The sequence below is a fragment of the Triturus cristatus genome, chromosome 4_1 (genome assembly GCF_964204655.1).
Source record: "Triturus cristatus chromosome 4_1, aTriCri1.1, whole genome shotgun sequence".
In the NCBI taxonomy this organism is placed as follows: Eukaryota; Metazoa; Chordata; class Amphibia; order Caudata; family Salamandridae; genus Triturus; species Triturus cristatus.
In genome coordinates this window covers 151457121-151473229 of record NC_140585.1, presented here as the reverse complement: position 1 = coordinate 151473229, position 16109 = coordinate 151457121, and the positions used below count along the sequence as shown (strand labels likewise).

The following is a 16109-nucleotide window of genomic DNA, read 5'->3' as shown; positions in this document are numbered from 1 at the left end:
GGGCTGATTCCACATGTGGCCTGGTGTGCGTAATAGTGTGCGATGCCCATCGACACGCACACACCTGTTGGATGCAGGAAATGCAGATGCATGTCACGGAACTCATACAGCTGGCTCATGGGATCACATGACACTCACATGACATGGTCACAACGTACAACGCCGATAGTAACATTTGAGGTGTAATTAACCGTGTCCCTGGCATCGGTGGACAGTTGCAGGTGTAGGTGGCCGTGGCATGCCAGTGATGCAGTGCTCGACTGTCCCCAGAGAGTAGCACCTCTGTATCGATTGCGGACAAGTAAATTTCTGTTGTGTCATGCTCCCCATTGTTTCCCAGTGGCATGGTGGGTAAACCAACTGTGTGGTGCAGGGCCTACTTATGTTGGTAGTTTTGTAGATGTCACCCATGTTGGCGTTAATGCAATGTGCTGTGTCCTATGTAGATTGGACTCATGTGTCATGTGTATACAGGTGTGTGGTCATTTCCTGTCTCTTCACCTTGGCCACAGCATCGTCGGGGGTAACAGAGGGAGACACTGGTACGGACGTGGGGGAGGAAGCCAGCACCGGGGCCACCAGTGCTGGGGAGTCTGGCGCAGCATGTGGCACGGCGTCAGAGGGGAGTCAGGCGGAAGACCCGTCCAGTCCCAACACCGGCTATGACGCTGACCGCGCCGGGGCTGAGCCCCCAGAGGGGGCGGGGGCTGCCACCAGTGCTGAGGGGAGCACTCCAACCCTCGGCGCACCCTCCATTCTCATCACCGCCCCCCCAGTTGCTCGGGTCCCTTGTGTCCGTGCTAGGTGACAACAGGTGCGTGAGTGACGGCAAGGAGGTGTATTCAAGGGTTGAAGGGTGCACTTCCACTCTGGATCATTCTGTGGTGTGTAGGCACATTCAAGTGCATGGAGCATGTTACATGCACGCTCATGATGTAGCTTGTATTCTGTAAGGGATTCGTGTGCCAGTCATGACACCTTCTTGTGCGCTGCTTGCTAACGGTAATTATGTGCTATTCAATGCAGTTGCTTGCTGTGGGATGCTTCCGGCAATTCCTGACATCGTGACTGTTTCACTACGAGTGCTTTTCTGTCATTACGACCTTTTCCCACCCCCGCATGGCCGGCTGGATGTATCCATCTGGCCTCCATTCCGACCTTGAAAGCGGAGTACAACAAGATGAGCAGTGTAAGGGCTCCATTGTCTCAAAAACAAGTCGTGTTAAATTCATCCCGAGAAACATTTGGCCTTCACGTAGATCACACGTGCACAGAGGTGCTTGCGCTTTTTAACACTGATCTCCTACTACATATTTGGGACTCGGATTCAGACTATCTTACATGCCTCGTCAACAAGTGGGCTGGCTGTTTTTTTCAACATTGTGGGCTCCGGCCTCGTGACCTCCTGCTCCTTCCAAACTCTGTTTGGTGTGATCCCCGCATTTCATCATTCAATTTTGGCTACCGTCTTCGGAGGTGTCCCTTTGCTTCTCGCCCTCGTAGCTGGGGTGCCATAATAGATCTGCGTACTACGCTGTGGCTTCACAACTTGCGTTGCAAGACAGCATGCACCGGCTGCTCCATCTTCGGAACATGATGCTTCAATTCTACGGCACTCTGCCGCTGGCGACCTTAAGCAGTGCCTATGGATTGTCCTTCCGGTTTCCCTTCTTTACCTGCGTGCAACCTGTCTTCCATTGCCTAGATTGTCCATTCGAATGGGCTCTGGATTTGTGCATGTCTAACTCGGTGGCTCCTGAGCCGGATTTTGATCGACTGATGTGCCCCTTAGTGGCTCATGAGTTGGACTGTTCTGGCGTCAGTGTCATGGCCTGTGCTGCTGCACATGGAGTCCTGGGGAATTGGGACATCCGAACAGCAGCAAATGAGTTCTTAACCAGGAGTTATCTTGAGGTCCCCACCTGTTGTCCACAAGTTGTGCTGGATGGCCCGATTGTTGAGGAACACGTGTGTTCTTTCCCCCTGCTTAACTGGATGGCAGGCAATTTTTCGGAACGTGCAGATGATTTCCTCTTGGAAGCTGTTGCAACTTATAGTGCCTATGCCTTGATGGATTGACTTTAGCCCTGCTCATTTCATGGTGCATCCGTTGATGTGATATTTTCCTCCCCTTTTACATGGTTACTTGCCCTTCAACATCGTTCATAATTGACATTTCTTTTCTGACTTTTTCGCTTCCCTTCCATGGACTTACAGTTCATGCCCTTGGTTCCGTTCTATCACACTTCAACTTTGCGTTCTCGAATTTGCGCACCTAATGGATGGATGACTTTTGCAGGAGATGGGACTAGATGATCCTGTGATGTGATACCACTGAGCTGATCTGTGCGGTGGGGGGGTCCCCCCTTCTAGCTTAGGGACCTGCTATTAGTCCAATGATACTACTATTAGTTTACTGCCGACAGCAAGATTGCTGTTTCCACTGTCAGTTTCTTAAGATTGCTCCTTTCAATGTCTCCGATCTTGCAACAATGCTGATGTTACTGGCCTTGACCATTTGTCTGCTTATGTTGGCCACAGTCCTGCATCTTAGGACGCGAGGTTCATTGAGTGTACTCCTTAAACTTTACCTTGTCTGTGTCTATTCTGTTGTGGACTGATCTGTGAAGCATGACGCACAGCTATGTCTGATTCACACAATTCATGGGGATGTTGTAAGTCGCTTGTTCTGGCTTGTGTATACATTGGGACTGCTGGACCCAACCTCGGATATCCAATGGGACAGTTAGCTTGTCGGATGTGGGGTTCTGGGTTCTGAGGGGAGTTTGTGGTACGCCAAACATGTCTGCTTCGTGTCAGGCACCGCACCCCCTGTGGTGGGGTCGTCCGTCGCTGCAGCCACGACACCTACCCGTGCCCCTCCTGTCCCTGCGGTGTCTGGTTCTTCCCCCCACATGATGACCCCACTTCTGTGGATAATATGGTACAGTGTACTGTGCAGGCGAGCATGGGGAGATGCGTCCCTACGTTTTCCCCCCCGGTGCTTCGCATCTGGTGTGGCCTATGGACTTGTGGAATGGTGTACTGTGGCTACTTTCCTTCGAGATGCTGCATGTGGTTGTTATTTTCTCGTTTGCACACTATTTCTATTCTGCTGTTGCTGCTGGTGCTGCTGCTCCCTGGGTTGGGGTGGTGATGATGTGTTGGGTGTCTGGTAAATGTTGTTGTGTCCTGCTCACGGGGTGGACCCTGGTATCTGCATGCCGTCACATGGTGTCTGCATGTATTCGTGGGTCACGTTGGCTCTTACTGCATGGTGACATTGTCCCAAGGTGTGTTCCTTCCTCTGTGGCACCTGTAATCTTCCCTGCATGGTGTTTCCCAATTGTTGTGCTGAGCTGTGTCAACATTGCCTCGGTGTGTGACACATCCCTTCGACTTTGGCCATGCATGCTCTGCAATGTCTCCACCTGCATAGTTTGTGGCATCCTTGCTGGTCACTGTACTTGTGTATGGCGTATGTTGACATGACTTCATGTGTACATTTTCCGTTTTCCGCACTTTGCATGTGTGTACTCCCTGCCTCACACACATGTGTTGCGTGTTCTGCAGTGTATTTGGGCACCTGCCTGATATTTGTGGGCATTGTATCTGTGTGTGCTCCACCCTTTCACTTCCATGGGGGCCAACTGCTTGTTGGCTGCCCCGGTACCTGTGCATTCCTCTCATTCGTGGACTGTGCGTGACTGTGTGTGTTCCCTTTGGCCCGCATTGTTTAGTGGTGTTTGACATGAGGGTGCAGTCTTGTGGCCAAATCTCTGTGTGTGTATCGTGCTGCCTCCGCCAGGGGTGGGTATGCATGTGTAATTTGTCCTCACACCCACATGTGGTGTGTCATGCAGTGGGGGTAGGCCGACCATCCTCCTGGGAGTGGGACACTGCTGTCAGTGATGTGTTGTTATGGCACTATCGTCATTGTCCTGAGTTGGGGATACGTACATTCACCCATGGAGCTGTGGTCATCTGATAATTATGTTGGCCCCCCCATGTCTCTGTCCACTGCTGGAGCTCCTCGGCACCCACCCCTCATATGTCTTGGCACTGCTGGGAGTGATTAGGCACACACCCCTATGTATCTGTCCACTGTCGTGGTATGTGCCGTATCCACACGCTGATGGCCTGGGTGGGGCCCGTGCCCCTAGGGCGCCCCAACTTTGGGGGTGCGGCCCGTACACATGCCTTTGGGACGTGGGTGCGGCTGTACCGGCGTGGTTCGTGTGACGTAGGGGTGGGCGTGGTATGTGCTGTGTCCACGCGCCGATGGCCTGGGTGGGGCCCATGCCCCTAGGGCGCCCCAACTTTGGGGGTGCGGCCCGTACACATGCCTTTGGGACGTGGGTGCGGCCGTACCGGCGTGGTTCGTGTGACGTAGGGGTGGGCGTGGTATGTGCCGTGTCCACTCGCCGATGGCCTGGGTGGGGCCCGTGCCCCTAGGGCACCCCAACTTTGGGGGTGCGGCCCGTAGACATGCCTTTGGGATGTGGGTGCGGCCCTACCGGGGTGGTTCGTGTGAAGTAGGGGTGGGCGTGGTATGTGCCGTGTCCACGCGCCGATGGCCTGGGTGGGGCCCGTGCCCCTAGGGCGCCCCAAATTTGGGGGTGCGGCCTGAACACATGCCTTTGGGATGTGGGTGCGGCCGTACCGGCGTGGTTAGTGTGACATAGGGGTGGGCGTGGTATGTGCCGTGCCACCATTGTGGTGGTGACGGGTACGCGTCCACGTCCACTTCCGTTGTGGCGGGACGTGGGATTGGTGGACACGCCCCCCGAAGTGACCAGTCCATGGTGGCAATTGCTGTGCATGCTGTTGTAGTTATTTGTGGGGTGTGGGTTATGATTCCTGGCCCTTGCACACACACACACACCCCCTTTGCCCCTGGGGGTTGTTCTGACCTTCTGCGGCGTCTGCGTCGGTTTCTGTATACGAGGTGGTAGGCTATGAGGGCCGGGACGACGCGTAGGTTGGGGTCCATCGCTGTCCCTGGCGTGCCGGGGCTCCTTGTTCGCGGCGTCCTCACTTTCCCGGCAGTTTTTGACTCCCGTAAAAACTGCAGCGTGCTTAGTGACGTCGGCACGATTCGTACTTGCTGGTCCGTGAAAAGCTGCCTGACTCCGTCCGGACGTCGCATGTGCCCCATCCCGACAGTGATTCGTTTGTAAAATTTTTGCCGGTCGGTGTTTTTTCCGACCCGGCCGGTGATGGTGTTTCTGTGCGAATGGTACTTGCGAGTTTGTAAGGTGTTTTTCCCGGGTACCATTCGGACGGGAAAAACGCTCCGTCCAACCATTCGTACCCGGTTTTTCCAGGATTGGAATCGGCACCATGATGTTGTCTTCTTTAACAAAATCTAAGAGTCTCCTCACTTTATCTATTAATGCCTTCCATTCTAGTTTATTTGATTTCTCATAATGTCGAGGATTATTCAAAAGGTTAAGCATCCTATTGTTATAATCTACAGTATCCATCAATACAATACTGCCACCTTTATCACCAGGTTTAATAGTTAAATCATGGCATTGCTCCAAGTTTGCAAGGGCAGTCCGTTCACCAATGTTCAAATTAGTTTGCCATCTTATATTTTTTGAGAATAAATCGTCGATGTTACTCTCCACGACTTTCTCAAATAATTCAACATTTTTGCTCACTTGGTTTAAGGACAGAGTCCACTGTGATTTTGGTTTAAGACCAGAATTGTTATTAACCATGGTTCGATTATCTTCTTTGTTTTTAAAAAAGTCATTTAATCTGATCTTCCCAAAGAAATTTTGTAGATCTCTTTCTAAATTAAACTTGTCTACTGGTGTACACATTGCATAGCCTAAACCTTTTTCTAAGAGGGAGATCTCATGATTATTAAGGATTTTACTGGATAAATTTATAATGGGAGCTTTTCTGTGATTGTCTATTCCCAATGAGCTTGACTCCTGGTTCTCATGTATGGACGTCTCTGCGGAGGATTCTGGCTATATGGATTCCCACGACCCTGCCCTCTTCCCCGAGTTGGACCGGGATTGTGTTGGCGTTGGTCCAAAAAAGACAGTGAGTCTCTGCTAGTGCTAGGTAAGATATCACCTCCTCTTTTTGAATTATCCGGTTGATCACCATCGGATTCTGAACTAGTGTATGATGTATCAAAAAAGGTTACTTTTTTCTTAGGAAAATTTCTTCTCGGTTGTTGCCAGTTAGTTCTATTATACATATCTTCCCTTGGTCGATCATAGTAATAGGGTCCGCAAAAGCAGGGAGGCCGATTTTATTTTGAAAGGTAAGCGATAATGAGCCTTCTCACGGACGCATTAGAGTATTTATCTTTCGAGCTCCTTACGAGTTAGGTGTAAGACTATATAAATGGGCGCGGTTTTGAGATACAATTTGCTCACTTAAAGACCGCCGTATTCCCTATAAGTAATTCGGTGCTCTTTATTAGCATGTGGGACTAATATTTGGTTTTAGGCCTAATGTGGGATACTGCTTATATTTCGGCCATTATCTTTATAGGGCTATTACTAAAGAAAGAACTAGATTTCAGTCTTAGACCTAATGGGGGATATCGTTTATAAATAGGGGTGGGCGGAATTTGCGAAATCCACTTTCGCAAATTATCGCGAAAATGTGGAAGTTTTTTTCCCGCATGTTCGCGAGATTTTCTGCATGGTTGCGGCTCGCCAACTTACCCATGTGGTTGCTCGCGGGCGCGGCCATCTTGTTTTCAGTTGTCTCGCAGTGCATGATCACGAGAAGAAAGACGTGATCGCGTGACGCATGACGTCACTGCGGGCGCGAACTGTTGCGAGACAGCGCAAATGGCTAAAAACAATACAACATCTCATGGAGAACGCGACCGGATCAAGAAAACTTGTCGGCGAACGCAGGGATTCAGGTAAGGCGATCGCGCGCACGCGAGAATGTATTATTTTACAGTGCAAGCAAGAAACAAATTATCGCCAAGCTGCGGAATGCGGAAATTTTGACATTTTCGCGCTCTCCGTGGAACGCGAAAATGTCAAATTATCGCAATTTCCGCAAACGGATCGAAATTTTCGCCCAGGCCTATTTATAAATCGGCAACTATGTCAAAAGGGCTGTTACCAAAGAAAGGCATACGTACATCAATACATACGGATTTCAACAATATTTAGTGATGTGCCAAGAAATATTAGGCCCATGAATATGATAAATGGGTTTTTTGAAATATTTATTCTTATATAAGAAATGAGGAATATATAAGCAACGATGAGCATAATATAATCATACCGACAATTATAGATATCGTGAATAATATAGGAGTTTACCTAAGTACGGGTTTAAATAATAGAGGTTCCTGTAAACAACTGAGATTTGGGAATAACCTAGATATATAGGGACACATAAGTAAAGATATACTATGTCTATTTATATATAGGTCCTTACAGATTCAAGAGGAAAGAGAAGACAAATTGAAATTAATAACCTCTCCTGACCAATTTAATGGCATTTCCTTAAAATCGAAGACAAGGAAAGGTTTCGTACCCTATCAAGCCCTGTGGTGAGCAGTGAATACTAAATTCTATACAATTAGACTCTCTTTTGTAGTATTCCGTATAATTTTTTAATAATGAATGACGTTTGATTTTGATTTATGTTTCTTTTAGAAGAACAAGTTCTCAAATGATCAAAGGTGGTCTTTACTCTATAAATGAATACATTTACGGTGGCTTTTGCGGATTAAATATATTACCTCAATTTTTATCCAGGTATGTCGGCATTGCCCCTCTAATGTGTAACAAATAACAAAAAGTAGTGTCATTAGATGGTGTATTAAAGAATGGTACCTCTTTATACTATAGGCTGAATAACCAGCAGGCAGAAAATTAAATTCAAATTTGGAAGGTCATCCTCCATTGAATGTCTAGTCAATCTAAAAACGAGGTATGCGTTTTTACGTACTATATTGAAAGTACTATTATCTTAAACAGGAGAAATGCCCGTACAATTTAATAGCGTTCATTAGAGATAAGACTGTCAAGAACAATAAGACAGTATATAGCCGAGTGTCTTTTCCGAGTAGTTATTGAAAGCAGCTAAGAGGATGTTGTTGATATGTAAAGAAATATGTAACCAATGAAAATGAGTACTGTATAGAATATTAATAGCACTGTATAATTGCACTTTTTTTGATAAGTCGGTAAAAATAGAAACATTTTCTTTTATTTTAGATTTGATGAAAATTGTTTTAGTCCTGAAGAAGGTGGAAAGATTAAGAATATCACCGAAACGCCGCGTCGACTTTTAACTATGATGTTTTTTAATTATGAGGATTAGTTTCTTTTTGTGATCATTATAGAGTGTAACCCATTTTGGGAGGTATAGATACATTGTATAAATGATTTTTTATAATATGTAATAAATGATATTGATTTTAATCAATAAGTTTCCCGAAAAGGTTTACTTAGTGCATAAATAAGATACAGTGTTTTTCAAAATAGATCGTTAGATTGATATAATACAACAATCCTTTGTTTTTGTTTTAATAATATTAATTAAGCTCATGAATAATTTTTGACACTTGGTTAAGGATAATACCACGGGCCTTCTTGATTGAAAATAGGGACTTTTTGTGTTTTTTGCGCTTCTTGTCTATGATCACACCTAGGTTCTTGGCCTTGGCGGCTGGAATGGATGCCGCCCCCAGTTCATCGTTCATCTGGCCACCAGTTCTTTGACCAGCATGGGGAGAAATTACCAAAGATGACTATCTCGTTTTTTCCTAAATTTGCCTGAGACAGTGCGAGCTCATACAGGAACTGACTGCTAGCATACATTCCCTAAATCTTTGCATCGGTGGCAGACTGTTTTTAAAAATAGACAAGACGATTTGTGTATCATCTGAATGGGAATTTAATGCCAGATGGAAGAATCTGATAAGTACTGCTAATTCCGACACATTGATATTAAAAAGAGTGGGACTCAATGAAGATTCCTGTGGGAGCCCGCATGGAAGAACAAAAGAAGGAGAATCGTAGCTACCTAAAGCAACTGATTGTGTTCTTCCAGATAGAAAGGAAGTGACTAGTGTAAGAGCCTTATTGGAAATGCCGATAGAGTTCAGACGATTGAGTGGCAAATTATGGTCTACCGTGTTGAATGCAGCCAACAGGTCGAATAAAATCACAGCAGCGGCACCTCCTAAATCCAAGACTGCTCTAATTTTGTCTGTGGCTTTAATCAGGGCAGATTTGGTGCTATGTTCTGCCGTGAATCCAAACTGAGTTTCATGCAGCTAGAGAGTTAGCTGGTCATTTATAACTTTTTCCACCAGTTTAGCTGGGAGAGGAAGACGTAACATGGGCCTGTAATTATTTGGTTCAGGCTAGGTTTTTTCAGCAGGGGTAAAATTGATGCCCTTTCCAAATAGAGGGAAACACGCCCTGTGTAAACAAGGAGTTAAAGATGGTGGTTAAACTAAGGCCAAGAATCTCAGGGTCTTGCCTGAACACATTTTGAGGAGGGATAGACCGGTTTGGCCTGCTGGATAAGTGTTATAATCTTATTGTTGGTAACTGGTTTCCATTCAGTAAGGACCGGAGCATTATAGGGAATGGAGATTTGCTAAAGCACGTGCCTCTGAGCGTGTCTTGTTGTCAAAGTAGACATACATTTGCCCTACTTTCTTTAAAAATGCTGTGCCAAGGAGTTGCAGAAGGTTTGTGAGTGCTCAATACCATTTTTCTCTGGGGGTACGGACAGTTTAGTGACAACCTGAAAGAGTTTGATGCTGCAGTTTTTTGCCTCCTCAATAGTAGGTGTGCTTCTCTGTGAATATTAAACTTTTATATTTAGCTAATAGAGATTTCTAGTTGGAGAGTTTGCTTGCTTTGTATTTAGATCTCCAGGGTCTCTCCTTTCTTCTACACTCTTGTTTCTTGGCTCTGAGGATATCCGAGAATCACGGAGCAGTTGGGGATTTCCCATTAAAGTATTTTTTGTAAGGGGCTACCTTATTGGCAACTGATGTGAGCTAGTGATTAAATTGGGAGGAGGATAATTCTGCATTTTATGGTAGTTTGTTTTGGGCAAGAGAGAGTTGGAGGTTGAGTATGTTGTTATCAGCCTTCTTCAAATTACGATAAATCCTAATAGGTTTCTTCAGATTATTGGCCTTAACAGTAAGAGGGGTTTATCAGCTCAAAAACAATTGTCAAATGGTCCATCCAGGTTCATGGCAAGATCTCTTTATTCACAGTGAGTTCCCTGTTCGTAAAGATTCCACCTAGGGTGTGGCCAGCCCGGTGTGTATGCCCCGTAACTATTTGACTTAGACCTGCCATGGTCAAAGTATTGAGTAAAGAGGCAGTGTTGTAATCTGTATAGGCTTCAAGGTGAAAGTTAAAGTAACCCAAAATATGAACTGAGTTCTCCATGGCACAGGTTTCAAGCAGGGAATTAAGTGAGGTAAGGAATCCAGTTTTCCCCCTGGCGGACGATAGAGTAGTGCCCCATTGAATGAAAGACAGTTGGCTATTTTTAAATTTAAGAGAAAAGGTTCATGCTCTCAGACTGATATAGGCTCTAAAGAGACTTTAAATATGGCACAGTAAATTAACATGAGTTTGCCTTCTATTTTTTGTGTTCTGTCAAGTTTAATTACCGTGAAACCTTGGGGGACAGCAATGCAAATGTCCGGCCCTGCAGCTTGGCCGCCCCAGCATGTCTAAGTGCTGAGCATCAATCAGCTCAGCAATATCTAGCTTGTGTTTAGGCAAAAACTGGGCGTTAATGAAGGTGCAGCATGTTATACATGGGGCTCTGGCGGTGCATATTCTAGGTGGAGATTGGAGGAGAGAGTTGTGTGAGATATTAAGTCCAGCTGCGGGGAGAAGCCGCAGTTAGCACAGCCCTCCAGTTTCTCCGATGTCAGTTTGATATGGTCTAAGCAAACACATTCTTTGGACTTAGTAGCAGGTAGTGTATTTAATTCACTCAAAAACTTAACAGAATATGACTTGCTGGATGGATGGAATAATGTGCAGCATCCCTGGAGCTTGGCACAATCCGGGTCTAGACAGGCTTGCCTTTGGCACGCCAGCAGTGCCACGGCTGCGCGCAGACGCGCTGAGTTGAGCATGATAGAGGCGGACTTAAGGGTGAGGATACCAAGAAGGCAAGAATACAGGTGAGCAAATTAATGCATGCTTAGAACCAGGGTCCAGAAACTCCCCACAACTTCGGGGGCCGCTGCCACAAGTGACGAGCCCTTTGTCACTGCCAAAGAATTTCAGTTAAGGCAAATGGAGCAGGGCAAAAACAGAGATTATTTCTTTCTTGACTTTTCTCCATGCAGTGAGTCATTTCGTATACTCTAGCAAAGTTGGAGTCTTATCCATTCCCCTTCCCATCCTGGGTGAGGCTTTAATCCATTCCTTGACTGAAGTAAATTACCAACCATTTCCAGATTATGGAAGAGATAGAGCTTGTCATATGTCCCATGCAGGCCCATTGTCGTTTACCCTTATGTTAGCCTGAGCACTTAGCAGGCTGCTCTCTGCTTTGCACACGTTACTATACAAACATATCTTGCTGAGTGCCACGATGTACTTTCACACAGAACCTGATGTTGTTTTTGCGTTCTGTTCTTTCCTGGTATTTAGTCTGAACATGGTAGACAAGGTCAAACAACAATATCTCTTTTTATTCTGTTCTGGTCAAGTTCTAGCACCTAGACACAACACACAATGCAGTTGTAGTTTGGGAACATGTGCTTTTTGTCATATAGGCATGAAAGTAGACAGAAAAGATTGTGACTGCACCTGAGATGTAGAACCTTCATCTGTGCATGCTAAGGTACAGGGCCCGCTGCAAACTATCAGACATCTTCTGATATATAATAAATTTGCTTCTGTAGAAGGGGGGGGGGTAGTTTATCCTGTCTATTATCATGACAACTTCTTTCATGATTTATGGATTGCTTACTATGCTGACCATATTTGTGCTAGGCATCTTCTAACTTGTTGAGGCACATACTCTGCATTTTCGGGCACAATAGTTAAATTAATATTGTAAACTTTTCTTGTGTTTCTATCAGAGCTTATTGTGGACAAGTACGAGTGTGCGAGCGAAAGGGTGTGTCCTGTCACCACAATTCCTGAGAGAGTCTGGAGTGTTGTGTTCTGAGGTTGTCTAGTCACTTGTTCCTCCGTGAGTGAGAAGGATGGCAAGTGAGACACTATAGCTAGTCGTTCTCTGGCTCATGGGTACTGAGGTGATAGGATAACTCAGTCCCTGCCAACTACTGTTCTATGATCCCAAGCATAGTTCTGTGCCTCCACAGATTCCCTGCAACAATCTCAGTGTATGCATTTCCACAAAATTAAGTTTTTGTGAACATTCACTAACTTACAAAACTACCCATGCTTTGTAAGTGCCATTTCCCACCCCTTGCATGGGATTTACGACCAAGATTTCTCTACACTCATGGTGGACACAACTATAGTAGTAAAATCATTCAAAGCTGCCAAGAAAATTTTGTGCGTTCCTGGCAGGCATAAAAGAATGTTGCAGCCTTAAACATTAGTTTACGGCCTAAAATACATTTGTGAATAGACTCCTTGGTGTCTGAACATGCACAAGTAGCATGCGATTACTACACTTGGATGTATGTGTCTTTATGAATCATATATACCACACGTAATGCCAAGTGAGTGAATTTATTGCAATGCAAAGACCTTTTGAATTCAATCATATGTTCCTTTTTTCTCTGACTCTTTTGTACCTTTCTACGCTTTCATGTGTTCCTTTTCTAACGTCCAAAAAGCAAGCATAGAGGAGGACGTCTGACTACTATGCACTCTGTTTTCTTTAGTGTCCCCAAATAACTAGAATGTGGTAAAGCTTTACTGTGTATTTGATTTAGTTATATTAAGATAAGTACAGGCCACTTATATGTTTCATTATGTCCTGCTTGCACCACGTTCTTGAAACAATGAGACAGCTTGATCAATAATACACTTAGAATACAGGGGCCAATTCACGAGGACATTGAAGAGTATGTGAAGTAGTACTAGAGGATTAATACTTTACAAATGCCTTACATTGGCTCTATGATAACGAGTTGGAGTTTGTTCAGGTTATACTGACTCATGTACATGTTTGGGATATGTTTACTAAGTTGCAGATTCAGGGGCTCATTTCAAAGCCCACTTTTGATGACATTCCGGCGACACACTGGGCTTACCCATTTCCACGAGGCCGTATAAGACCACCCTGCGTGAATTTTCATGGCCTCTTAGATATGGTGTGAGGCAATGCTGTGCAAGTCGCAGCAATGCCTCACACTGCGATGGAGAGGTGCCAATGGGCATTGCGGTGGGTGTTCCTATGTAACACCCATGGCATTTGACACATTCCCAGATTTACAACATGCTGTAAACCTGGGCATGTGTCAAAAGCCTATGCCTCCCCAGGGGTGGCGTAAGGGTTGTTTTTCTGAAGGAAGAGGTCCCTTCTCCCCACAAAAATAACCTGATTTCAACATAGGCACCGTGGTGCAAGGGTGCCTGCGTTGGCTCATGGCAGCCATTTGTGCGTCAGTGCTATGAAAAAGGACAGGAATGAGCGTATCTAATAAATACGGCACATTCTTGCCCTGTTCTTTTGATGTAGGGCAGCACAGCAGGAAGGCTTGTGGCGCTGCCCTACAACAAAATATTATAAATGAGTGCCTCAGTAGGAGTGGGTGGTGCCTTTTGATTATGTTCTCAATAGACTAACAAGGTTTACAGGGACAATTCACAAAACACTATGCAAAGAATGTTGTTTTTCTTCTTGGAATTGTCCTAATCGCCCTTTTCATCTCTTTGTTCCTCAGGCAGTAAATAATCGGGTTCAGTAACGGGATCACCATGGTGTAGAACACAGCCACGCGTGTCTGCTTCTCCTCTGACAAAGTTGCCTCAGCCCGGAAGTACACAAAGTAGAGTGTCCCATAGAATACTGTGACCACAGCCAGGTGGGAGGCACAGGTGGAGAAAGCCTTTATCCGCCCCTCAGCAGAGCGAATCTTCAGGATGTCAGACACAATGCGGATGTAAGAGTAAACTTTGATTGAAATAGAAAAAAGACCAATCAGTCCCCCTGATATCACCAAGCCCAGGAAATTGTAGAAAGGGTCGGTGCAGGACAGTTTGAAGAGAGGTGGCACATCGCAAAAGAATCGACTAACGCTGTTGGGGCCACAGAATAACAACTTTGTTGTCAGTAGTGTATGCACCAAAGAAAACAGTAAGCCACAGGCCCATGAGGTCACTGCCAACTGGATGCAAACACTTCTGTCCATGATGGAGGTGTAATGCAAAGGTTTGCACACAGCCACATAACGGTCAAATGCCATTGCAGCCAGAAGGATACTCTCTGATAACTCCAAGAAGATGAAGAAGTACATTTGGGTGAGACAACCCGCATATGATATTGTCTTTTTCTCCTTGTCGAAGTCTGACAGCATCTTGGGGAGAGTAACGGAGGAGTAGGAAGGAGAGGTTACTCAGGAAGAAGTACATTGGTGTGTGAAGATGGATGTTCAACCAGACAGCTGAGATGATAAGGAAGTTTCCAAGCACAGTAGCCAAGTAGATGAGAAGGAAAAGACCAAAGAGGAAGGTCTCTAGTTTGGGATTTTGTGATATGCCAATAAGAAAGAACTCGGTAACGAAGGAGTAATTTTGCCATACCCTCATAATGTTGCCTGCGGAGAGAAAATCATCATCACATGGCTAACTAGTAGTGCGGAATAAAAACAAATAAAGCATGGCAAGTAAACTGATGAAAGATAATAGTATTTATTTTTTATTTATGTTTGTGTGAAATTGTAAAAGAAAACTGGACATGACCATCTGCCATTTTGCAAATCCTGATATTTACAGATAACACCCAAATGAATCTAATAAAAATGTGATAAATCACCTTTAATGAGAGCACTTTCCCACCTCTTTTATTATCTCCTACAATATCTCTTATTATTTCTCATACTAACACCATAGGTCTTGTCTGCTGTGTCTTCTGCAGATCTGTATACCATTTCTTTAGGAATTGTGCAAGTCTGTCTGACAGTAAAGTCATAGCTGCCTTTCCCACTTAGCCATCTATAATCAGAAATAAACTATTTACAATTAAAATACATTTTGAAGTTATGAAGAATGTAATCAGAAGTATTATGAGTGTTAATGTTTAAGTTCTTTTAAACACCAAGAGTGAGTGCACTGTCTATTTCTCTTCATTTGAAAAGGGAATTGGAGAGAATCTCAGCCCACATCAAAAATTAACGCCAGTCTCGGATACTGCAAGTAATTCCAGTTGCAAAGGGCAATTTTTTAAATAACAAAATGTAGGGTAAAAAAACTAACACATGCCTTCTGTTAGCCTATCCAGGGCCGGCTTTAGCACTGGTGGTGCCATGTGCCATAATGCTATGATTACTTACCGGTAATCCCCATTACTCTTAGTCCTACTCGTCCTTGACTGGAAACAAAACAGGAAACGCTTTTAGGCTCCACCCACCCTCCTGTCATCTCCCATAGTCTCTTCTGCCATTTTAGCCTCTATTTAAGTGACAATGTTTCTCTATTTACTTTGCTTGCTGCTTGCTTTTCACCCCAGTAACATGCTGCTTATGGTTTTGTGAAAAACAGGGTGCTTTGATTTGCTATATTCTGTAATTTGGCTGGGAACACAAGCACATGTCTTAGGTTCATGTGCCTTAAAGTCTTCTTGACTATACAGCCAGCCCTGCAATTTTTTACTGCAAATGGAGTGGAAGGTTCTCCTCCTTTCTAGCATGCTGCAATATGTCTCCCCTGTCACGGTAGTTCAAGATTTTCATCACTATGTACCAGAGAGAAGCACCCATGATGGGCACGCCATGCTGGTACCCGGTGGGCCCTTTCCACCATAAACTAATCCGTCAGTCAGTTCTTGCACTTATTTCGCAACTGAAGCTTCTGAATCACAGTCATAGTGATGCATATTTTATCAGCAAGATTGTGCTAGTCAGCTCTATGGACTAGGAGGTCCAGGGCCACTGCATCTAAATTCTTTTCTAATGCGGTTCTAGTTTCTGT

At 45.1% G+C, this 16109-nt stretch overlaps 1 pseudogene; it reads right to left on the bottom strand.

The window, feature by feature from the left end:
* Nucleotides 1-13795: 13795 nt before the first annotated feature.
* LOC146853733 (olfactory receptor 1G1-like) lies at nt 13796-14729 on the bottom strand (annotated as a pseudogene).
* Nucleotides 14730-16109: the final 1380 nt, after the last annotated feature.